The sequence below is a fragment of the Vipera berus genome, assembly GCF_964194415.1.
Source record: "Vipera berus genome assembly, chromosome: 7".
In the NCBI taxonomy this organism is placed as follows: domain Eukaryota; kingdom Metazoa; phylum Chordata; class Lepidosauria; order Squamata; family Viperidae; genus Vipera; species Vipera berus.
The window spans coordinates 35,838,212-35,864,772 of record NC_138209.1 but is presented as its reverse complement, the minus strand read 5'-3'; positions in this window follow the sequence as shown (position 1 = coordinate 35,864,772).

The following is a 26,561-nucleotide window of genomic DNA, read 5'->3' as shown; positions in this document are numbered from 1 at the left end:
TTTCTTTGCACTGTTCATTTAAGAAGGCATTCTTATCTCTTCTAGCTATTCTCTGGAATTCTGCATTCAATTGGGCATATCTATGTTTTTCTCCCTTGCCTTTCGCTTTCCTTCTTTCCTTAGCTATTTGCAAAGCTTCCTCAGACAGCCATTTTGCTTTCTTGCATTTCTTTTTCTTTGGGATGGTTTTGGTTGCTACCTGTTGTACAATGTCGCGAACCTCTGTCCATAGTTCTTCAGGCACTCTGTCTATCAGATCTAATTCCTTAAATCTATTTGTCACCTCTACTGTATATTCAACAGGGATATGATTTAATTCATACCTGAGTGGTCTAGTGCTTTTCCCTACTTTCTTCAGTTTAAGCTTAAACTTTGCAATGAGAAGCTCATGGTCTGAGCCACAGTCAGCTCCTGGGTTTGTTTTTACTGACTGTATAGAGGTTCTCCATCTTTGGCTGCAGAGCATATAGTCAATCTGATTTCTGTGTTGACCGTCTGGTGATGTCCATGTGTAGAGCCGTCTCTTGGGTTGTTGGAAAAGAGTGTTTGCTATGACCTAGTGGAGATAGAGAATGGGAAATGAAATTTTAAAAAGAAATGAAATTTTGAAAAGAAATAAAAAGAACAAAAAATAAATAAATAAATAAAAAGAAATTTAAAAAACTGAAATGATTACTACTGATGGATACAAATACTAGAAAATACTGCTTTTCCACTGTACTTTTCTACAATGTTGAATTAATAATACATTAGAAATCATTTTAAAGCAACAAATTAAATATGAAAAACCAGATGATTCAATATCATTTTTGTGTGTTTAACCATCTATTTGGACTTTTATTTTTAAATAGACAAGCTATGTTACAGAAGAAGAACTAAACTACAATGGAAACCTATTATCTCTTGTTTCAGGGGACTAAATTATCTAACATGATCTCCTGACGTTAACAAGTTAACAAGTCTACAAGATTTAACAATGATCCTAGCAAGCTGACTTCTGTTATAGTTAATTTTGTTGCTGATTAAAAACTTTTACCAAATTGAGCTCAAGTGTACAGTAAAATTCAGTTCCAGTTGTGTAGTCTATCAAACAGAATGATCAAGTATCAGGGGGAAAAAATGGTGAAGCCTTTTTATTTTTATTTTTATGTCTTTGTGTCAGCTTTTGACTTCTGGCAATTAACCGGATTAGCCTCTGCAGTTTTCTTGTCAAGATTTCAAAAGTAGTTACTGTCTATTTCCTAGGGTGAGAAAAAGTGACTGTCCTAAAGCCACTGAGGTGATTTTGCCCCTTAGGAAGGCTAGAACTCATGATCTTACAGTTTCTAGCCTGATGCATTAGCAGCTACATTAAACTAGCCATCTCTTTTTTACAAATATTTGTTGATAAGTAATTCAATTTAATAATTAATGCTAAATCAATCTTTAAAATAGAAAGAGAAAGAGAGAAATAAATACAGAAACGATTGCCAGTGGAAAGTAATTGCTTGGATTTTTTGGTATGGAAGCATGGAGGTGTAGTTCCCTCCTTTCTCACTTTTGGAGGATTTTTTGCTTCTTGGGATCTTTTCCAGGAAATCAATTACAACATAGGAGAGAGAAGATCAATATTCTCACCCATTTCCAAGCACCTGTTCACCGTTGTTCTAGTTAGTGCTTTTGGACTTCAGCTGCCTGTAGCTTAGTCTAGTTAGTGAGGTATGGCTAGCCTTTCTTCTGTCAGGTTGGAAGTCTTCCCCCAGATCGAGCAGATGGACCACCGTCATTTTGCGATCAGAGGGGGCCCCTCCTTCTTTGTCGCCTCTCCAGTGTGACTTTAGACCCATTTAGGGTCCCCTGGCAGAGCAAAACCAGCCGTGGTGTGCAGAACCCCTCAATCTGATTATTCTGTATCTTAAGTCTATCTTCTGGAGTGTTGGCTATTACTGCCAGCTTTGTAACATCTGAAATTTGATGATTTCCCCATCTATCCCCTCCTCCAAATCATTGGTAAAGAAGTTGAAGATTACTGGGCCTAAAACAGAGCCTTGAGGTACCCCACTTCATACTTCCCTCCACGTAGATGCAGTTCCCTTGAGGACTACATGTTGAGTGTGGTTGGTCAGCAAGTTAGGAATCCATTTGGTGGTGATGCTGTATAACCCATATTTTTCTATCTTATCTAGAAGTAGGTTATGGTCTACTTTATCAAATGCCTTACTGAAGTCCAAGTAAATTATATCCACAGCATTCCTCTGGTCCACTAATTTTGTCACTTTGTCAAAGAATGCAACAAAATTTCTCTGGCAAGATCTGTTTTTGACAAACCTGTTGTTTTTTGGTTATGACTATTTGCCTCTAGGTGTTCACTGATTTATTTATTTATTTATTTATTTATTTATTTATTTATTTATTTATTTATTTATTTAATTCGATTTATATACCGCCCTTCTTCGATAGGACTCAGGGTGGTTCACAAGGTTATTAAAAACAATACAACAGGTTACAAAACTTAAAATCAATTAAAAAGATTATATTAACCTTGAATAAAACCCCAATTAAAATACACTTAAAATCCCAATTAATATTCTCAGTCCAGGCCAGAGAGCTCAAAGAGCCAGGTCTTCAGGTCCCGGCGGAAGGAGCGAAGGTCAGGGGCAGTCCTAAGCTCTACAGGCAGCTGGTTCCAAAGGGCAGGCGCACCCACAGAGAAGGCCCTCCCCCTGGGTATTGTCTGCCGGCAATCTTTTACCGGCGGTACCCTGAGAAGACCCTCCCTGTGGGAGCGCACAGGATGAAGGGAGCTGGATGTCGGCAGCAGGTGTTCCCTCAGATATCCCAGACCCAAGCCATTTAGGGCTTTATAGGTCATCACCAGCACCTTGAATCTTGATTCATTGCTTGATTATCTTTTCCAGAATCTTCCCAGGTATTATGATCAGGCTGATAGGTCTGTAGTTTACTGGCGCTCCAGGATCTTTGAAAGACATAGTTCAGTGGTTCTGAGATCACATCTTTTAGTTCCTTCAGAGCCTTGGCGTGTAATCTATCTGGTCCTGGTGATTTGAACTTGTCTAGGATGAGCAGGTGCTCACTAACCATTTTCTTGCCTGTTTTAACTTGCATATCTAATCTGTTTTTAGGTACTATTTTTGATAGGTTGGACTGTTTTTTTTTCCTTTTATGTAAACAGTTTCTGCTTTCTCCCTGTTGCTTGTCACCTTGTTGCCACTTTCTCCCATTAATAAAGCAATCGTTTCAACTTTTTTCTTGTTTTTTACATGTTGAAAGAAGCTCCCCCCATTTTTTACTTTTCTCACAAGTTTCAGTTCATTTTGAGCATTAGCATTCTTCATTTTATCTTTGCAGGTTAGGACTATTTGGTGATATTCTGCTTTAGTTATGTGCCCCTCTTTCCACTTTTTATACTTGTCCTTCTTGTCTTTCAATTTATAAGATAGTTCTATATGCAGCCATGCTGGTTTATTTTGAGAGCTGTTATTTTTCTTCTTCATTGGTATTGTGCTTTTATAATCTCACTTTTCAAAGTTTCCCAAGCTACTTGGGTTGTTTTCCCCTTGAGGATTTTCATTGATGGAATCCTTCCCAAAGTTGCCTGAAATGGTATAGGGTTTTCTGCCTGAGCAGTGGGTTGGACTAGATGACCTCCAAGATCCCTTCCAACTTATTATTATTATTATTATTGAAATTAGTTCTCTAAAATCCAAGACTCTAGTTTGATTTTGTTCTATAGCTTGTGCTTGCATAATGTTGCTGCATAAGTTTTCTTATCATTAGAGATCATTTTGTTAATGTTACTGTGGGATGCTGAAAATTTTTCAGTATAATTCTGTATGTGAACTGTTTGCTCTGAGAAGACATTGCAATTAGCAATAGAAAATTTCACATGGCAACCAAATTAAGTTCAGCAAGCCTTTGAAGAGTCAGAAGTGAGTACAATTCTTTCATTTTAGAGTTTTGCATGTAAGTCTGAACAGTGGTTTTATGAGCAAAGTAGTACTGACTAATCAATTTTGGTCCAATAGGCATTTATTAGTATCCTCTACATGTAACTATAAGGTTAAGAAGACTACTTGGTTGAGAAATGACTGCTGTCATGAAGCTGGGTGCACAATCAATTTTAAAATGAAAAAGAATTACTGTGTGAATTACCACTTTAGAGGAAGCACTTTACCTTTTGGTTTCCTTCAGCCATTCTTACAATATAGTCAGATGCCTCACTATAAACGTTATCTTTCTTACTCACAAGTGTAACCTGTGACAAGTTTCAATATAACTTGGCAAATGGTATTTCTAAGAAAATTTAAAACTTCAAACTTGATCAAATTTATGCAAAGATTCCAAAGAAATTGAGGGGTGAAAAATAAGTGGAGAAAGATGAAATTTATTTTTTGATCATTAGCTAAGCGTATTGACTTAAACTGGGATAGTATAATTGTGATTATACATTCTGATTTGGATTTAATTTTACCTATAAAAGTGTTCTTATATTGGAAGCTTCTGGATTCTCCCTACTGGCTGAAAACATATTGATAAGAGAGATAAGGAAATGGGATAAAAAGAGTATTTTTCTGATTCTAATTCCTACAAAATGCCAATTTTGGGGATTCTTTTTTTTAATGCAGAAAGTGGAGATAGTACACTTTGTTTATATTACTGTTGTAACAACAATTAAAATATTAGAAATAATATTTGGGAAGTTATATTAATACATTGCATAAAATGAGCCTATGGAACAATAGGCTCATTTTATGCAATGATGAATTCAATACTTCAATGACAGCATAGTAATCACACATTGTTCAGTGATTTCCCCATCCATCAGTTCTAATGGAATAATCTGATGATATACCTGGAAAACCATTCCCAGCACACAGTACAGGATACAACCCTGCATCCACTGTTCCATTTTTGTTTAAATGGATCACACTTCATATATCTAAGCTGTAGTTTGTCTTTGTGATTTTATATTCAGCTACTCTATATTTTAAAGTTATGGGACACAACCATTCACAATAATACTCATATATTTCAAAGATTGCCTTAAATTCAAATAACTTTGAAATTAGAACTGCTGAAAAGCAGAGGCATGTAGTTCAGAATCATCTTATTAACTTCTGATCAGTTAGAGATTTAATTTGGAGAAAAAACTCTTAATACCTTATGTAAGTATTGTATTGATAAACACAATACTTAGCAAATAACATTTTTTTTCTTGTGTAAAAGTATGCCAGAAGCCAGTTTTTAACAGATATTATCATGACTATGTTTTAAAGGCCTGTTGTTTCAAATTGAATTTGAATTCAAATACTTTTACAAATACTTTTACAAGAATAATATTTAATTATTTTAAGAAGAGGCTTACTTGATTAAGATTAGCTTGTAAAAATAACCTTACTTTCCTTATCTCAACACACAGATAAATAAATATCTGATAAAGAAATACCCTGAAAAACTTTCAGTCCAGCTGTGGTATAAAGACAAATAAGAGTAGGGTGTGAGGGGGGCGTTATTTTCATCAATCAAATGTTAATTCAAGTACTTCTAGGTTTCTGTAGTCATTTCAAGTATAATTAATTTTTCCATGGAATTCTTTTGCACAATTTGAGGGGAAAAAATAAAAAACTAGCCTATTTAGCATAACCTCGTATTTCCATTTCATATATAAATAAATATGAATAGTTAATGTCCTAGTCCTTTTAGACCTCTCAGCGGCTTTTGATACCATCGACCATGGTATCCTGCTGCGACGTCTCAGGGGGTTAGGAGTGGGAGGCACAGTTCTCCAGTGGTTCTCCTCTTACCTCCTGGGACGTTCGCAGTCGGTGTTAGCAGGGGGGCAGAGATCGACCCTGAGACCTCTTATTTGTGGAGTTCCTCAGGGATCGGTTCTCTCGCCTCTCCTGTTCAACATCTATATGAAGCCGCTGGGTGAGATCATTCGTGGTTTTGGAGTTGGGTATCACCAATATGCTGATGATACCCAGCTTTTTATTTCGACCCCAAACCACCCCAGTGATGCCCTCGACGTGATGTCCCGTTGCCTGGAGGCGGTCCGGGTCTGGATGGGGAGGAACAGGCTTCGACTCAACCCTGACAAGACTGAGTGGCTGTTCGTGCCGGCATCCCGGGAAATTCCGATTATTCCATCATTGGCCATGGGGGGTGAGCTATTACCCCCCGTAGATAGGGCCCGCAACTTGGGGGTCCTTCTAGACTCACAGCTCTCTTTGGAAGAGCATATTGGAGCTGTGACTAGGGGGGCCTTTGCCCAGGTTCGCCTGGTGCACCAGTTGCGGCCCTATCTAGACCGGGATGCCTTGCACACAGTCACTCATGCGCTCGTGACCTCTCGTCTAGACTACTGTAATGCTCTCTACATGGGGCTGCCCTTGAGGTCCACCCGGAGACTCCAGCTGGTGCAGAATGCAGCTGCGCGAGTCGTCTTGGGAGTTTCCCGATAGTCCCATGTTACACCTTTGCTCCGTGAGCTGCATTGACTACCGGTTGCTCTCCGGGTGAGGTTCAAGGTGTTAGTTATGACTTACAAAGCCCTTCATGGCATGGGTCCGGATTACCTACGGCAACACCTGCGACCGGCGTCAACTTCCCTCCGTCCAGTGCGCTCCCACAGAGAGGGCCTCCTCAGGGTGCCACCGATCAAAGAATGCCGATTGGTGACCCCCAGGGGGAGAGCGTTCTCTGTGGGTGCGCCAGACCTCTGGAACCGCTTACCGGTTGAGCTCCGGACGGCCCCCGACCTTCGCTCCTTCCGGCGCGATCTTAAAACATTCTTTTTCGAACAAGCTGGCCTGGTCTGACGGGATGGGGTTGGGTTTTTAAAATTAGTTTTTAACTTAATATGTATTGATTTTATGGGCATGATGTTTAATGGTTTTTTAATTTTTGTACTTGATTTTTATTGTGTATTGCCCTGTTCACCGCCCTGAGTCCTTCGGGAGAAGGGCGGTATAGAAATCAAATTATTAAATTAAATTAAATTAAATATAATTATTTTCAGATTGAAATAGCTGCTAGCTATGGCAAAACAATCCAATTAAAGAATGTGTGCTGTATGTATGGTCATTTACAGGCATGCATGAGCCTTGTCTTTGCAGGCTTCATAGCAGAGGAAATAATTTATTAGCCTAGTCTTTCTTATTACATTTTGCTATTTGTAATTCCTATTCTTATCATATCAAATAAAAATGTGATGAGTTACTTATTAATATTTGAATGATACACAGTGCCTTTTGTGAAGTCTTTCGAGAAGAAGGCTTCAGCATTCATATAATTGAAAAGTGACAGACAACACAGATTCAGTAGTTACTCTGGATAGCTGAATGCAAGATATAGTACATACAATACTTATTAAACCTTAATGTTTTATTTTAAAAAAATGTTTCAGGAAAATTACTTCAAAAATGCAATGCTGAAAAAACATTTTAGAGCTGCTGCCAAATAAACAAAATGACATACAAAAGGATTCTATACTACCCTTTAGCAATTATGATAGGCTAGAAATGTACACAATGTATATTAATTACCGGTCTCCTTATCTACCCAACTCCCTACTTTCCTGCCTATCTCGGGAGGAATTCAGGGCCATAGCCTGATATCACTGATGATATCACTGAAAAAGGTAGGGCTGGTAATTTATAGAGAAGTATGTGGGCATGCATGTGTGTAATTTGCGAGGGGGTGGTTTGCAGAGGTAAATTTGTTTAAAATTATACACAATTATTTTCTTTGCTTTTATTTTCCATTTACACAGAACTATATTAACATTGGATCATTCTAGGCAAAGTAGAACTTCTCAAGGATTATCACCATACCTCTTTGAAGATAAAAATGTTTCCACACAAACTTGATGTTCAAAATCAAGTTTTGAACATCATCATGACTGAGTTAGAATCCCATGTGCAGGTCCTACAGAGTTGCCAGAAGCATAAACTAATTTTATTGCTGGGAAAAGTTTTAGACTGGTAATTCTGAGGATATAGATAGGATCCTTGGGTCTACAAGTATAGCCATCTGTGTTTAAAATCTATGTTATTTCTGGTTGGTCAAGGCTTCCTAGAAGATGTCATAGGTTTGGATCCATATGGTGGTGAATAAATCTTTGAGAGTTACAGTACTTTGAAAGGAAGAGTGCTCTAGTTCCTCCTCATGATGCCTTCATTAAATCCAATGGAATTCTACATCCTTCTACTGAGAAAGTAGCTAAGCTATGCTTCAAAGGATTTTGGAGGAAATGGATTATCTGGACTCCTTTCAGTTGAGCTTCAGGCCAATACTATGGCTATATTGGTCACACTTTTCAGTGTCATTGAATATTTATTTATTTAAAAACAAAAACATTTTTAGGATTTCCCCACAGGGCCCCTGGCTTTTGGCATGGGAATGAAGAATCCAAGTAAGGAGGCTTCTCGGTGATTGCCATTTTCTTCCCTTTTTTCAGCACTTCTTCCATAGAGCAATTATTAGTACCATAATGTATGAATACAAGATGAAATGCAGCATGCATGCCAGTCCTTCTTTTTACTATCAAACGTTCATGAGTTGATGAAAAAAGTTGGAAGTGGGAGCATAATTCTGGTTAGCTGTATGGTTATGGGGTTTTTTTTCTATAACCAAGGACTCTAATTGCATGAGATTCCAAAACCCTGAAGGCTAATTGCACTCTGCTGACCTTTTCTGGCCAGGAAGTGGAAGGATTATGAAATGTGAAATTTCTTATCTTTCTTATACATTTGAATACTCAATTCAATCTATTTTCCATTGGGAAGAAACTTTCATGCCTACATCTGCATACATATTAGGCTTGTTTCATGTTATTATTTTGAATATGCAGCTTCCAGAAAGCATAGCACATATATCAAAGGGAATAGTACTAAGCTTGATCCTTTTCTCTTTAAATTACATATCGGAAAAGGCTATACTGTTAAAAATTGATATCTTCAAAAGTAGCATAGGGCAGATTTTCTTTAAATAAAATTCAAAGGTATGCTATCAGAAAAAGAAATGAGGAGGAAGAGAGAGACAGACACTGTTAAGGATTCATCATGACCAAAAGCTTTCTAATAATACATTTTATAAATTGTTACTTAAATTGCATTAATGCAAACTTCAGTTACATAAAAATGAAATTGTAAGGTTTTTGTCTTTATAAAATGATGGAAAATGAAGGCTATATTTCATTTTTGCTAGCTTTCCAATATGATTGATGTAAAGCTTTAATGTGTTAATTTTACAAAATGAGTATATATTCAAATAGATGGATATTTTAAGGACAGTATTAAAGAGGAGAGAGTGAAGCTTTAGATGGAGAAAGGGGTAAGGGGATTAGTGTCAGGCAGACTATCTGAATTATTGGAATGAGTATATTTGATTGTTGCAGTAAAACTTTCCCCTTAAAATGATATAAATTGAAGCAGCTAATAAAAAATAAACTGAAGCACCAGGAGGAACTTCAAACATAATATATTTCAAATGTTTAAATCATTCTCCTGATTCCTTAATTTACATTTGTAATAATCCTACAAACTATATATTAAGCTGTCTTATTATTTATCATATGAATATCCCAACCTTTCTCCAAGTAGATCAAAGCAGCATGTATGGTTCACACATTTCCAATTTTATGACAATTCAGTGAAATAGTGAAGAAACTGACTAACCCAAAGAAATCTCAATGACCTTCCTAACTGGGGATTTAAATCTGTCTTTCTCCAGTTCTAGCTTCACAGTTTAACCACAGGGCAGATACTATCTACCATATTTTCCAGCGTATAAGACGACTGGGTGTATAAGACGACCCCCTACATTTCCTGTTAAATTATAGGGTTTGGGCTATACTCGCCGTATAAGACTACCCCTCTTCCAACGCACACCAAATATTAAAAAGCATCAGATTTGATTTTAATATGGTAATTTTAATTCAAGTGCTTATGACATGCAGGTATTTAGTAGGAAAACTGTCACTTATAAACATAAGGCTGTTTGTCATCAAACATGTAAACATAGAACAGTGCAAGTGGATTAAACTTTTCCTAATTCACTCTAAAGCTTTCCCTGCGCAGACCAAATGGGAGATCCGCTCCAGGTTTTCCAGCCAGCCCGCCCAGTTCCTGAGTCAAATGTGTCCTTAGAGGTAAGCAGCTGCTCTGGCTGCTGCATTCCCCACCTGCCTTTCAAGTTGGGATAGACTGCAGCTGCTCTTCAACTTTAAAAGGAAAGATGCCCAAGAAAGATATATTTCAGTTTGGAGGAGATGGATAGATTATATTCAGAATAAATATGGGACTAAAAGTTCCATTTAGCTTATGAGTAGATTTTAGAGGGATATTGTTATTAATTTTAGTGTTAGTACTTTGTATGTATCTATGTTAAAGGGGAGTTAAAGCATATTATGAATTTGGTTAATTTTATATTATGGATAATCTTTAGTTAGAATATGATTATTATAACTATAACCCTGTATTTAGCTCTGGGAAGTGGGGGGGAAGAGGGGTGGTTTGGGGTGGGTGGGATTTGGGGATGTATTGTAAAATCTTGTTTTTGTAAAACTCTTTAATAAAAAAAAGGAAAGACGCCCAGACCCCAGCCTATAAAAAATCACAGACTGCAGCTTCTTCTCCAATTGGTCCCGCTTTCCCTGCACAGACCAAATGGGAGATCCGCTCCATGTTTTCCAACCAGCCCTGTCCCTAAAGTTTCAGCACCCAGCGTATAAGACGACCCCTGACTTTTGAGAAGATTTTCTTGGGTTAAAAAGTCACCTTAAACACCAGAAAATACGGTAGTCCTTCCCATACTGTCTTTTCTGCAGGTATTATGTCAAGGTATTTCTAGACTTTTGGTTCAGGATACTAGCATTGAATCTGGAGTTTCTACCCTTAAAGCATATGTTTGGCTTTATAGCCAGGAACTAGGCCTAGCAAAGAGCAATAACTCAACAAATGTGGAAACTGTGGTATTTTGTTTGTAATTTGGTTGTACATTGCTTTATAGAATATGCTCAACATGTTAATTATAAATGCCCATAATTTTTCCTCCCTCCCCCACCCCTCTCTCTGTCTCTCTCACTCACTCTTTTCTCAATATGACTACATCTGAAGGCATCATCTGCAAGATTATTGGGTCTTTTTGTGCATCTGGTTGACTATTGTGAGAACAACTATTAGACTAAAGAGATCATTACAGATAATCCTTGACTTATGATCATAACTGAGTCCAAAATTTCTGTTGCTAAGCAAGACAATTGTTAAGTGAGTTTTGATCTCTTTTACAACTTTTCTTGTTACAGTTGTTAAGTGAATCACAGCAGTTGTTTAATAACGTAGTTGTTAAGTAAATCTGGCTTCCCCATTGACTTTGCTTGTCAGAGGGTTGCAAAAGCTGATCACTTGATCCAAGGACACTGCAACCATCATAAACATGCCAGGTGGCAAGCTTCAGAATTTTAATAATCTGACCATGGGGATGCTATAATGGTCATAAGTGTGAAAAACAACCATAGGTCACATTTTTCAGTGCCATTGTAACTTTAAACAGTCATTGAACAAATAGTTGTAAGTTGAGAATTATCTGTAGTCTGATCCAGCAGGTCATTTGCTTAAAAAATGTCGAGTGTGTCCTAAATAGCTGTTTCCTTAAATTGGCTTCAATGTTTGTTGGGACACAATTGGAAGCCTGAAAAACAAAAACAAAAACAAAAAAAGGAAAGTAATACACAGTGCTATGCCTCACTCTTGAAAAGTCTGCAGCATTTTGGATTTTTTTTTAACATTCACACTTTAAAAAGTCATGACTGTATGATAACTATGGGAAGAAAGTATGCTAAATTAGCTCTTTTTGACATGCTCTAAAGCATGGACCAGTACCAGGCCGTGGCATGCCAGCAACTGGTCTGCACTAACAAGCAAAGCCCCATCCATAAGACGCAGGCAGTACACAAAACCATGCACACTCCATTCTGCAGAAAAACTCTCTCCACGGAAGGGTCCCTGGTGCCCAAATGGTTGGGGACCTCTGCTCTAAAGGGCAGTGCAGTGTGGGGTGGTTTCCAGTCCCAAAATTTGACCTGGAGCCTGAAGAATTACCAGACTGCCCCTGTGGAGTGTTGAGTTAGGAGCCTCTGATGGAGCTAGGAGAAAGTAGCAGCAGAAGACAGCTGGTGCCCGAAGAGCTTTTTAGAAGCCATTTTGTTTCTTTCTTTGTGGCTAAAGTTGAAAAAGGAGAGTGTAGTAGCCATTTCTTTGAGCAAGATAGGTGGTATTTAAAATTTGATAAATATATATAAAAAAGTTAAATCTGTTGAAGAGATGCCACCTGGTGGGCAACTTGGCAGTAAAGTTTTGTTTGGAAACAAATTTCCCTCCCCATAGTATGAAATGAATGCCTTTAGAAAGGGGTGTCAAACTGCCGCGCTCACCCCATTGCCAGCAATGGGGAAAAAGCTCCGATACATCGCGTGACATCACATGACGTCGCGAGTTTGACATGCCTGCCTTTAGGAATGAGGTTTAGGAATGAGGGGAAAAGAGATGATGGCTGTGTTGTTTTTGATTGGAGGCTCCCTTTAGTTGTGAAAGTAACTGGTGGGGTAAAGGACTTCAAAAACCAATGTTCTATTTTCACTTTTGTTGTTTATTTATAATATTATTTTTTATGTTCTTAAACAAGAAACTTTTTATCACTGAGAATCACCTGGTGTGATGAAACTTGTTATTCAGTTCAGTAACAATTAACTTGTTATTCAATTCCATATGTAATTTTCAGAAGTCATTAAGAAAGGAAGCATGTGAACTCAGTGTCCATTTGAAGTCTCTGAACTGCAGATTTGGCAAAACCTGCCAGAGATTCCTGTTTTACAGTCTCTTTATGCAGAGCTTCTGGAGCACTTGTGGCCTATTCCAGGTCCTCCCTTTAATTCAGAAAGAAATTTCAAGGCCATTTGCCAGCTCTTTCTGTACTGTGCTCATTAGCTTTTAGAAATTCCCCAGAAATTTGCTCCCACCTCAAGAGGCCCTCATTGTATGATAGTTTTTTCCCAGGCACAATACAAGATGTTGATTTTCTCCCTTAAAGACCTACAAGATTATTTAGAGATTATGTCTCCCTGGTTAAATCTACTGGTCCCATCACTTAGAACAGGAAGGGTATGCTATGGATCCCATCTACTAAGTAGTTACAAATTCCCCAATCCCAGCTCAACCCATGGAAAGCTTTCTATCAACCTTGGGAGCCATAGGTGAGTCAGCAAGATGGTTGTGTGCTGCCAAGTGACGCTGGTTCTCTTGCTTTCTTGGCATTTTATGTCTTTTCATTTTTTTTCTGTTTTATTCATGTTTGAATGTTTTGTGGTTATTATTATTATTTTTATGTATTGTGTTCTCCAGAATCATGTTTTATGAGATAGATGGCTATATAAATTTGTAAAATAATAAATAAATAAATCTTTATGACCTTTAATCTTCTTAAGTTTTTGATGACATATTCCCTGAATCCTCTTTTTTTTCCTTTACCAAGATATAACCAATAATTAATTTCCTCAAGTCACACAGTACTTAAACAATTTTCTAGTATTTTTCAACCAATTCCTAAATGTTTGATCAAATCAATAGCTATTCCCTCATGACCCTATATATTTATATTCATTTAAAAACAAATGTGTTACTTATATTTTTTTCTAAAAAATAATCTTCTGTTCTGCTCCTTCTGCTCATCACACCTACTTTGGTGGATCACATTTCTTCTTATTGGAAGCACATTATTTTTTTTAAAATCTCCAATGACAAAGCATCCACAACTCCAGGAGGCAAGCTATTCCTTTGATTAATTGTTCTCACTGTCAGAAAATCTTTCCTTACTTCTAGGTTAGATTTTTATTTAACAAGCTTCCACCCATTACATTTTGTTCTGCCCTCTGGTGCTTTGGAGAATAAGTCAATCGTCTCCTTTCTATGCAACAGTCCCTTAAGTACTGGATGACAGTAATCCTTCTTCTCAATAGGCTAGCTCCCTCAACCAGTTATCATACAATTTAGCCTTCAGACCATAGTAATTCTGCTTTTTAATGTTTTAATATTATAGGGGGTTTTCTGTTTTAAGTAAACAACTGGTATATTGATATTTTCAACTCTTATTTTAAATATATATAACTCAGCCCCTTTTTCTTGCTTTTCTTAGCATTCTTCATCCCCTTAGCATATTATGACGTTTCATTAGTCTGATTCATGACTATAATTTCAGATATGTACCCTTCTTTGGTGATTTATCTCTCTTCTACCACTGACCAAAAACTTATTCCTATATTTTTAGCCCAAATTTATAAGAAGGTATTGCTGAGTAAATGGAATGAATATAAAACTAATTTAAATGCAATTTCATAGATATACTGTTATTGAGAAGCAAATTTACAAGTGTGCATATATTTTATTATATTATTAAGAAATTTTATACAATACTCCCTATCTAATTGGTTGAATTATATATTCTGTCCAAAATTCCTTTGTTAATTGCATGCCATGCATTTTGTTTAGATCATTTTTTAAAGAAGATGAGGGAAAAATGGTGGCCTATATAAGGTGTGAGATTCAACAAAAGTTGTACAATCTTCTTATAAACCATTTTAGGTCTTGATCTTGAAGGAGTGCTTGTTAGTCCAAAAACACATCCCACGAGTACAATTATCTCTTGATAACTATGGCTCCTTTTTCTGCCTTGGTGTTAATTAATTAAATTAATTAACTAAACATTTCCCTAGATGGACTTGATTTAATATGCAGAGCATAATTAGCATCTCTTACAAATATAGATTAAATAATTTTATTCTAAGTTTTACACAGATAGTTTCCCTTTCATAGTGTTGTGGAACTAGTTTTTATAGACATTGTTACACATTAGTTTACACAATTTTAAAGCAATAGGACTATTTGGAAAACAAAGATATGAAGCTTTTGTAGGTTTGTGAAAGTTTTAAAACTTACCATTTTTAATAAATAGTAAAAACTAATACAAACCAAACTAAAAGAAAAAGGGAAAAAATAAAGTTTTGAACATACAAAAGGAAAACCATAGGGAAAAAAGGAAAGAAAAAACAATCATAAAAATTGCAACTTCCAATGTAGATTGATGGTAAACTATTTATCCCTAAAGGAATAGAGATGACATTATAATGACATGATTGGTAAATTCTGGCTGGCAGAATTTGTCCTGAAAAAGAGAGATCATGAGGTCACTAATTTGGATAACTACTTCTCATGTGTAACATATAGGAACTGAGGCTTTCTGGTTGACTTTGAGTAGAGTATCTGGAAGGCATGGAACACCAACCAAGCTCCTAGCCAGAACATTATTCTGTGTCTGAGAAGAACAACAAAGTTAAGTTAAATTCTTGATTTGTGTTAAAATCCCATACTGGGAGAATTTCTCTTATCTCTGAAACAACCTTTATGGGTTCCCAGCCCTTGTTCTATTCCAAACCAAAAACACAAGAGACATGTAAACATTGTTAGAATCATCCATTGGCAGAATAATTATCATAGAAGTATGAATTTAATCACTCATTAAAGGGAAAAGAAGCAAGGTAAAAATAATGGGATATTTCTAAAGGTTTGAGCAGATGGTGCCAGATGCATGCAAGCATGTCCACACATATAGAGTTCTAGGTAACTACTTTAATTGCCTATAATACAGGAATATCCCAACTACTTGCCTTTCCTTGAGAACATATAGATAAGGTTTCTTGGGGGTGTGTGTAGAGATTTGTCCTGGATCTCTTGTGTTCTGTGCAATAACCCCATGCTACTTCCCCACTTGATCCTTCCTCTCTGTCTGGCTGGACATTTCCCAATATCTGGAGAAACAGTCTGTATTTGTGCATTTACAGTGATAAATAATATTGGTGAGTTGATTATTTATTCTTTGGATTAAAAATGTTTTGGTTTACATAATCTTTAGGAACATTTGTATTTCTTAATATAGCAGAATTTCTTTTTGCATCCCTTGAGATACACATTGCCTCCTACAATCTCAAATCAGCAATCCATAAAGTCCATGTGGTTAAATCCTTGTGATTCATAACTCCCCCATGCCTTGAAGACAAATAGAGAAGAATCCATTGGATTGGGTGGCTATAATAAATTTAATAAATCAACAGACAAATATACAGGGAGAATTCTATGCAATATTTTTTCTTCTTTGAATTTTCCCAAGTAATGATTTATAAAGGAAAAAAATCAGAATGCATTAGATATTACTTAATTTTTATGTGCTCAAAATCTGTTACAAAGTTGATTTTCCTGAAAAACAGCCACATTTCTGTTGACTCAAAAAGGAGGGAAGAAAAGACTGGAATGTAAATCCTGGAGCAGGCAGATATAAAGGTTCTGAGTTCTGTGTAGTGGAATTAGCAGGCCTTCTGTGTCTCTCTGATTTCTTTTTTGTCTCAATAAAGTAACAGGCTTGGCTGGGTTGTCTGTTTGAGCTTCTGCAGTAAGCAGGTTACTGAATATGGAATCAATATTTATTGCTACACCTGACAAGAGGTTTGACAGGTTTGTTGTTTTGTATCTTCAATAAACCTAGAGTACCATTTTTAAAAGGTATTTTTGATGTCAGCTTGTGATTAGGGTAGTAACATAGTAAAATACTTCAGAAAACATGCCCTTGTTTCTTTTCAACTAATAGAAAAGTCCTTATCTTTCTCCTTTAGCTATGTGAGGAGAGAAAAAGTAGGTAGTTACAGTGTACCAGTAAAAACAATAACTTCTTCATCACCTAAACTGCCTTTATAATATACTTAGAGATTAAATAGAAATATATGGGAATCAGAGAGTTTGATTAATCAAAGCAAAAAAAATGTAATGAGAATTCTAAACTATATCAATTAATGTAAGTTGACTGCACCAATCTATTGTTTCCTACCTATCCAGCCTTAAAATGACTAAATTTAATTTGAATTTAGCAAAAAAATAGGGACAGTTAAAGAAAAGTTTGCAAGTCTTTCAGAAAGGTTTGAGTCTACATATTTTGCACCAAACTTATATATCAAAGATTGTTGAAGAGTAAAGCCATCTCTGCATACCAATCTTAATACTTGACATGTTGCCATTTTATAAATCTTCTGTTTATAATAAGGCATTTTTCTATACAAATGTAAGAAAATAAGAAAGTAAACAGTCAATACTTTAAAATCTCACCATGTGTTCCCAGGTTGTGAAGCATTGTTTCCAGACAAATTGGGCATTGATTATAAGAACATTGATATTTGGCATGAAAGCAAGTGACAGATGTTGGGATTGTACAAAAGAAAATTGAAATGTTTTTCTCCATGTTGTGGCAATATACAATAGTGTTTCTTTTGGAGAAAATGAAAAGGGGAATAATGAATCGGATTATGGGCAATGACATTCTTTTTGATCCAGAAATATTTCTGCTAGCTGACTTGAACAGTCGTGTGAATTTCAATGAAGCACTCAGGGGAAAAAATGCTGTTAAGATGAAATGTGATTATTATCAGAATAAAAAGCAAAATTACACTGGTAATAAGTATGGCTGATTTGGACAAGTCATTACCAAATGTATTTATTGATGTCATCATTTGCAGAGCAAAAACATTGAAGTGTTCCCATTTTATGTTTGTTTTACAGATGATTTCCTCTATACAGATGATATAACAATGGAAGAAAACATTGCTAAAAATTGAAAAGATATTTAACAGGCATATTAAAGTGATGCTCCTAAATTGTACTTTTCTGTACATAGGTATAGATAGGCCTGATTATTTTCTTAAGCCCACACTCTCTTAATATGTTGCTGTAAGCTATTAAAGACAAATACATGTTGGTAAACATGTATTTAGCTTTCCAAAGATGGAAAGCAAAGTCAAAGAAGAATTAACAAAAAAGAAAGACAGCAAAGTTTTGCTTTGAGTTTGATAAAAGGAGAAAAAAGTCCCCTTAGGATAGGGTTAATTTTTCTTCTTTTATCTTTAAAAAAGCTCCACATTCCATGTTTTTTCTTCTACTCTCCAATTTCTCTTTCTGGTTAGTAAATAATTACCCAATTACACAACATGGGGCCATGAGGCTGAACATTCCTATGGTCATTTAATAACAGGGAAGAGCAAATGAAAGGTCACCTGTGTGTTATTGCAATACAATAAGATAAACAAAATAAAATAGTTTGTGTATCTAACAGCTAGCCTTGAAGAAACAAATGACAAACTGCAGAGGTAGCCAACATAATTTCCTAGCTAGAAAAAAAGTTTCTTTGTAACATAGGTTAGACAATTTAAAAACATGATTGTGTGTGCGTGTGTGTGTGTGTGTGTGTGTGTGTGTGTGTGTGAGAGAGAGAGAGAGAGAGAGAGAGAGAGAGAGAGAGAGAGAGAGAGAGAGAGAGTATAAACACATACATGCATACATATGATAAAAGGAATGAAGAAACTTCAAGGATTCTCTCAGATTCTTGAAAAAAAATATAAGAGGAGTTAGGCCCACTTTACAGCGAACATCAAACATTCAGAGGAAGAGAGCCCTGTTTGTCCCTGGTGACAAGAAATCAGTAATATACTAGCAGCTTTTCCATTTAATAATTTAAATTAAAGGCAAAATCTTAAATCTAAAGGCATAAAGTTAACAGACTGATATAGAATTTAAACTGGGGTGAGCAAGAGGAAGGAGTGGAAGATAAATTGGTAATACAGATGCAGATTATATGTGAGAAAGATTATAAGTATCTTATCAATTAACATTTGTAATATAATGTATTGCAACATGATGCAGTATTAGTATATTTCACTTCTCCAGGGAAGCGCTATTAATGGTGGTGTAGTGCATTTAAACAATGTATCAGAGGATGGGGGTACATTCACCAAGCTTGTGTGTTGGTTTCCAAACATTTCTTTCTTTTTTTCTGTAAAAGTTTTATTGATATTTTTACAATAACAACCTTAGTGCCTGATGTACACCATGTTGGCTTGGTTCATAATTATTTTTTGAAAAAATATACAATCAATATTGGTTAATTAACAGTCAATAATAATTAATTTTTACATTTCCAAAATTAGTATATCAATTAATAATATATTTCCTTGATCTTCTCCCATAATATTCTCCTTCTTCAACATTAAACAAATATAATTTTTGATATTTGATATTTTCCATATATAAATGATTATATATATAATATATAAAACATTTTCTTCTATATTTATACCAGCAATAATAGCGTCCATATATAGCTTATCAACTTATATTATTTTTGTAAAAGTAATCTTATTAATTCACCATGTATCTTATTTTCATAAATCTTGTTTAATCTCAGTTTCTCCATAACATTCAAACAATTCTCATAATTTTCTTAGTAATTAACATCTAAATATCCAAATTTTCCACTTAAATATATAATCCCAATATTTTCATATTTCATATATTATAAGAATACTATACTACTTATCTATCATAACATCTACCTATAACATCCTTTCTAATCAATTTAGATTTCACTTCTATTTGTAAAAATTGATTGAATCACTGTATATCTTTTTTCAAAGTTCTTATTAAGGCTAATTTCCCCACAATATTTCAATCATTTCCTAATCCTAAATCTCTTCAAACTTAATTTGACTTTAAAATTCAAACTTTTCCTTCACTTACATCATCCCAATATTTTAAAATTTGGTATGTTAACAAAAAAATACTATATTACTTATATCTCTTATCCCAATTATTCTAAAGACCCTTTATGGCCAAAGTTATTTGTTTATTTAGCCATATTCAAACAAGTGTTTGCTCATATAATATTCCATGTGGTAGGGCGAGTCAAGTCTCTTAAGCCCATCTCTAATCTTCCTCCTTTGCCAAAATGTTTTCCAAATTAGTATTTTTGACATGTCAAACAGTTCTTGTATTTTTGTAGTTGTTGTTAGGAGTAGAGAATATATAGTACGTAAAATGTATGCTTTTTGTCTCCCAAACAGTGGTTCTCCTAGCAGTGTCCATTTTATTAAGTCTTCTTTCTTCTCAGATTTATTTTGATGTTCTAATAAGGTATCTTTTCCATATTTATTGTTATATCCAGATCTTGTGAATTTTTTCTTGCTTGTATTAAGTTATAATTCCCTTCATTTCTGACTTCACCAATTAAGTCATTTTTTTCTACTCCACATTCTGTTATCTGATTTGTTTGTTCATTCTTTATTATCATTCTTTGAATGTTTTTGGATTGTAAATTCAAGTTGGAAGTGTATTCATTTTTGTTATTAAAATTATGTCTAATCTCCTCGTGTTTTAAATCTATTGTGATTTGTATTTGTCATAGCATTGCATAAATTTCTTCTTGGAAAGTATTTGTCTTGCCTTGAAATGTTGCTTCTAGAGGTCTTTGATCTTTCAGGCTGAATCCTTCAGGAGTAGATATTAAGTGTGGTTTTCTATCATTTTTCGATGAATATGTCATATCCATGTTGTGTCCCCCTTTTGAGTAATCCATCATAAGTGCCATAGTCTCTGTAATTAGCCTTGTCAAGCTGACCAATACTCAAAATCCAAACAGTCCAATTTTGTAAAGTTCTTGTCTTTGTATATAATTTTTATAATCCACTGTAATTTTCAATTGTCAAGGTTTCAGTAAAATCAATGTTTTATAACAATTCTTTCTTTCAGGAGTCAATTGTCAACTAGTCATAATTGCAATCTAATATATTTAGCCACCTTAAATCCTTCCTGTAACTCCCCCTCTCAAAAATTAGTCATAAATCAAAGTTTTTAAACAGTTCATAAATTTAGATCACAAAGTATTTCTTTTCCTTCAGACACTTTCCAATCTTATAGCTGGCCCAGTATACAATCCATTCTTTGTTCCCTGGTAACTATCTTCTTAAAGGTTATTAAAGTTCATAGGAACAGATTTTTCTTTGTTTCTGAGGATTGTCTTTAATGTGCTATAGTCTAATTGTCCACTAGATGTCATCAAATATTTGTTTTCCAGCTTTTTCAGACAAGAAGTTCGTATTTTTCTTTTTTTAATGTACAATCAAAATCCTTTAGAGTATAATCATAGCAGTTTATTTTAGTTTCTAAGTTTGATCAGATTGTAGTATTTTGAATTTAATGTCAATATGCTTCTTTCCTTCTTAAAGGTTAATTCACCATTTCCGTCTGTGAGGGAATGGGAATGTAGTCCCTTCCCCTCACTTTCAGAGGGTTTTTTTTTTTTTGCTTTGGGGAACTTTCCCAGGGACTTAGTTGCAAAATAAGGGAGATAAGATGAAATACCGTCACCAATTCTAAGCATGCTGTTCACCGTTGTTCTGGTTAGTGCAGGTAGCTTGGGCTAGATGCTGGCATGTGGCTAGCCTTTCTCCTGTTGGGTCAGACGGCTCCTCGTAGATTGAAACGTTCTGTGATCAATGAGGTGCCCCTCTTCCTTTGCCACCCCTCCGAGGTGACTTCAGAGCCATTTAGTGTCCCCTGGCAGGATGAAAGCAGCCACGGGATTGCAAGATTTTGCAATCCCACAGCCATGTGTTATGGCGAAACATTTCATTATCAGGCTAGGTAACATCTTCAGTGGAGTTTAGGGGATGTCAGTGTCTGTGTTCTTCTGTTTATAAGGGCTTCTAAACAGAAGGATTCAGAGCTTGCTGACAGGCTGACCAGCCATACTCAGCATGTGGTCCTCAATGGAACTGCAACCACATGGAGGGAAGTGTGTAGTGGGGTGCCCAGTGCTCTTCAACATCTTCATCAATGATTTGGATGAGGTGGAAGCTGAACTCATCAAATTTGCTGAAGACACCAAGCTGGCAGGAATAGCCAACATTCCAGAAGATAGACTTTTTTTTCAGCTGGTGCAGAATGCGGCCGCGCGAGTTGTGATGGGGGTTTCCCAATACTCCCATGTAACCCCTCTACTCCGCGAGCTGCATTGGCTCCCGGTTGCCCTCCGGGTGAGATTCAAGGTGCTGGTGATGACCTATAAAGCCCTAAATGGCGAGGGTCCGGGATATCTGAGGGAACACCTGCTGCCGGCATCAAGCTCCCTTCGTCCAGTGCGCTCCCACAGAGAGGGTCTTCTCAGGGTGCCGCTGGTAAAAGATTGCCAGCGGATAACACCCAGGTGCGCCTGCCCTTTGGAACCAGCTGCCAGTGGAGCTTAGGACTGCCCCCGACCTCCGTTCATTCCGCCAGGACCTGAAGACCTGGCTCTTCGAGCTCTCTGGTCCAGGCTGAGAATTTTAATTTTAATTTTAACTGGGGTTTTTATTTGTTCAGGGATTGATATAATTGTTTAAATTGTTTTTAACTTTTGTATTTTTTGTTTTAATCACCCTGTAAACCGCCCTGAGTCCTTCGGGAAAGGGCGGTATATAAATATAATAAAATAAAAAAAATAAAAAATAAACATACAGAAGGATCTTGACTGACTTGAACATTGGGTGCTATCTAACAAAATGATTTTCAATGGTGAAAAAACTAAGGTTCTACATTTAGGCAAGAAAAACCAAATGCAAAGGTACAGTATAGGTACCTTGCTCAGTAGTAATAACTGTGAAATGAATTTCACAATCATAGTGGACAATCACTTAAACATGAGCCAGCAGTGTGCTGCAGCTGCCAAAAAAGCCAACACAGTTCTAGGCTGCATTAACAGAGGGATAGAATCAAAATCACATGAAGTGTTAATACCACTTTATAATGCCTTGATAAGACCACACTTGAAATGTTGCATCCAGTTTTGGTCACCACGATGTAAAAAAAGATGTTGAAACTCTAGTCTAGACAGAGTACAGAGAAGAGCAACAAAGATGATCAGGGGACTGGAGTCTAAAACATATAAGGAACGGTTGCTGGAATTAGGTTATGTCTAGTTTAATGAAGAGAAGGATATATACTTTTAAGAGAGATTTCTCTCAGAATTTTTTCTTGGTGACTGGGCTACTTAACAAAGACGTTACCAGAATATATGCCACTGGCCAGCCAAAAGTCATTGTGTGTGTGTGTGTGTGTGTGTGTGTGTGTGTGTGTTGTGGGGGAAAGGATAAGTTTTTTACAATAAAGCTCTTAGTCAAGGTTACACAATACCCTTTCAGGCAGAATGTGTTATAGCAACATTAATAGGATTTAGGTAATTTACATTGCAAATGATTTTTCAATAGTTGAACACTTCTTGAAAAATCCAAACAATTTTCCCCCTTTGCTCACCCCCCCCCTTTATTGAAGAATTATTTTGGAGCAGTCTAAATGAGCTTTACCTAGGATGTCCTATGGTATTTCTGTAAAGGCATGGGATAAACACAAGTGATTAATGTACAAAATGTATAATAATGCAAGACTTGAAATTAGATGTAAGCAAACTGGCCAGATCTTCAACCCAATTACAATTGTCAAAGGAATGAAACAAGTGTGTGGCTTGATACCATATTTGTTGAATATCTACTTAAATGTATACATTAAATATGTACAAGAGTGCCAGGTTTCATCAAGAAATATGTCCCTTCAATCCTTGTAACTTGCAAAACCTGCATCCAATAAAGATAAGGGAAAATAAGTTTTAGCTGATCCAAAGGTGCTTTTTCAAAAGACAACCGAACTTTGTTTTTTCTTGAAGACATTTTGCTTCTCATCCAAAAAGCCTCTTTCATTCTGACTGAATATGGAAGATGAAAGGATTTATATTCCTTGCAATCATCTGGTCATTAGCGCTCTTTCTGAGAACCGTTGAGGCCACTTGGAAGTTTACCTGTGCCCTCAGGCTCACCAAATCAGAGAGAATGCTAATGACCAGAGGAGTATGATTCAAGGAATATAAATCCTTCCATCCTCCACCATTCAATCAGGACTGAAAAAGCTGCTTGGATGAGAAGTGAAACATCTTCAAGGAAAAAACAAAAACAAAAACAAAGTCCAGTTGCCTTTTGGAAAAGCACCTTTGGGACAACCATGACCTCAGTGACTGAGAATCACCATAGACAAGTTTTAGCTGACTTTTCCTGTCTCTCATTGCAACTTAGCAGTGGCTTTATACAGCAATAACATATCAACAGAGTCCAGCTAGCTAGCAGGCCTTTAAATACAGTACATCTAAGCTTATTGTTAATTTCCTAGAAATGCACATCTGAACAGGGACCACCATGGATCAATTACATTTTTTTCTTTCCAAACTACTGGAATTACATCATGAAAACAGAAAAAAAAATGTTTTCTCCCAAGCAGCAGAATAATGTAAAATTTTTAGTATGCATTTCCAGGAAACAAAGTCACAATATTTTCATGAGACATATTCTAACTTTTAAATTTACAGGAAATCCAGCATTTCCACATTGATTGATCAGTTTACTTAATTAGAGATTGAAAACTGTTTGCTGGGCATAATGGGAATTTTGTACTAGTTAGTAAAGAATATACAGTACTTCTTAAGTGCTATAACCACAGATGTAAGAATGGTAAATTATTCAAACCATTGTATAACTGAACAGAGAATGGGTACAGTAATACCATTTAAGGCAAAATGCAACATAAACCTATATGTAGGTAAGGGATTGTTTGGCATGTTGATTTTGTTCCTTGATCTTCTTTCTCCGATGTTGGTACTCTTGTTGGTCTTTTGTAAATCATGGTTAAAAGAGTATTTGGGCAAATTGCTCAGTGATTGTTGGTTTTGGGTCCAAAGGAAAAGAGAGTGACTAAGAACTGCCTCATAGGAACAGGATTGGTTTTCTAGGTTAAAAAAGGGTTTAAAAAAATAGAAAGAAAAAGGATTGGTTCTGTTTGTCTTCTGAAATAATATTTTCTATAATAATATAGACAGTACATATGTTCTAGTATGCACAGGGCTCACACATTTCTAAGAAAGTTATTATTTTTATGTTAAAACAAACTCTATAAAACATAATAGGTGTCACAACACAAAATACATTACAATCTGTTTTTCAACTTAATCCCCCACCTTCCCATGCACACCCAATTTTGAATTGAACTTGGGTGATCGAGCTCAGTCACAGTGCATTACATATCAGATATTTCCTGGAAAAAATCAGTTGGAAGCTGAATTGGTATATTGACTTTTCAGTATCATATTACATCTGGAATGTGTATACTAACAAATGAAATTCAATGGTGAAAAAAATAAAGTTCTACATTTAGGCAAGAAAAACCAAATACACAGGTACAGTATACAGTAGGTGGTACATTGCTCAACAGTACCAACTGTGAGAGGGATCTCAGAATCCTAGTGGACAGTCACTTAAATATGAGCCAGCAGTGTGTTGCAGATGCCAAAAAAGCCAACACAGTGCTAGGCTGCATTAACAGAGGTGTAATGTATTGGGATTTTATTTTAACTGCTTTCATGTGTCTTTTGAATGCTACTTAAGGTTTCTCAACTAGGGTGTCTGTATAACGGCCGCTGGCTAAATCATTGGATAATTTGGGGCGGGAATGGGTTCCTTTAAACCTATTGGTCGCTGCCTAGTGGCCAACTGTATAAGTAGCTGCGCAGAAGCCTCTGTTCTCAGTTCTGTTCCTGTTTGCCTTAATAAAGCAATGTTCCTGTTTTACCCTCTCATCTCACCTCCTGCTTCCTAAGAACTCACGATACAACACTGGTGACAAAGGTGGGATCCTGCTTCTTCAGAAGAGCTTAAAATCACTAGGGGGTGAGGCCAGCAAAGTGCCTGGCAGGGAACGCATTCCCCCCCTTGGTTGGCCTAGCAAGCCACGCTAATGACCACCCCACCCTGAGGACCAGTCCCAGGGCCTACAGAAGAAGCAGGATGAGGCAATGAGAGGCCCAAGCTGTGAAGACTTCCCAAAGATGGTGAAGGTCGGAAAGCTTGAGGAATTTGATGTTACTCACCCAGAGAGATGGGCATCCTACATCTTAAGAGTCAAAAACTACTTGATTGGTTTGATGCTCTGGGGACTTTGCCACAGTCTTTCTATTTCTATTTGTAGGTCTTTGTATTTTGTTATCTTCTCCAGTTCTTTCTCGTCTATTCTGCTATCTCCAGGCACTGCCACATCCACTATCAAGACTTTTTTGTCTTTCTTATTGACAATTGTTAAGTCCGGGGTGTTATGTTGCAGGTGCTTGTCTGTTGTTGTTGTTGTTGTTGTTGTTACTATACTACTACTACTACTACTACTACTACTACTACTACTACTACTACTAAATTTCAGTAAATATCACAGTGTTCAATAAAGAAGTTGCACTACAAACGTACTTACAAACTAGGTACCAAACAGTCAAATTAACTCAACAACCTGCTTTGGCTAACCAATAGGTTTATCCTGAGCTTAAATTATTTTTGTAGTTTTACAAAATGAAATTATTCTAATAATTTCTTTACATTGTATGAATGTACAATCAAATTCAAAGCCAAGATTGTTAACATTCAACACCAACAATCAATGCAGCCATTGCTCCAGGGACCTGTTCTTGTTGGCAAAACTGCATGTTCACATTCCTGCACAAAGCCAGCAGGTTCAGGGCCAATCTGACTTCCAGGTTAGGGATAATGTTCAGCCATGACAGAAAAAGGCTCTTTT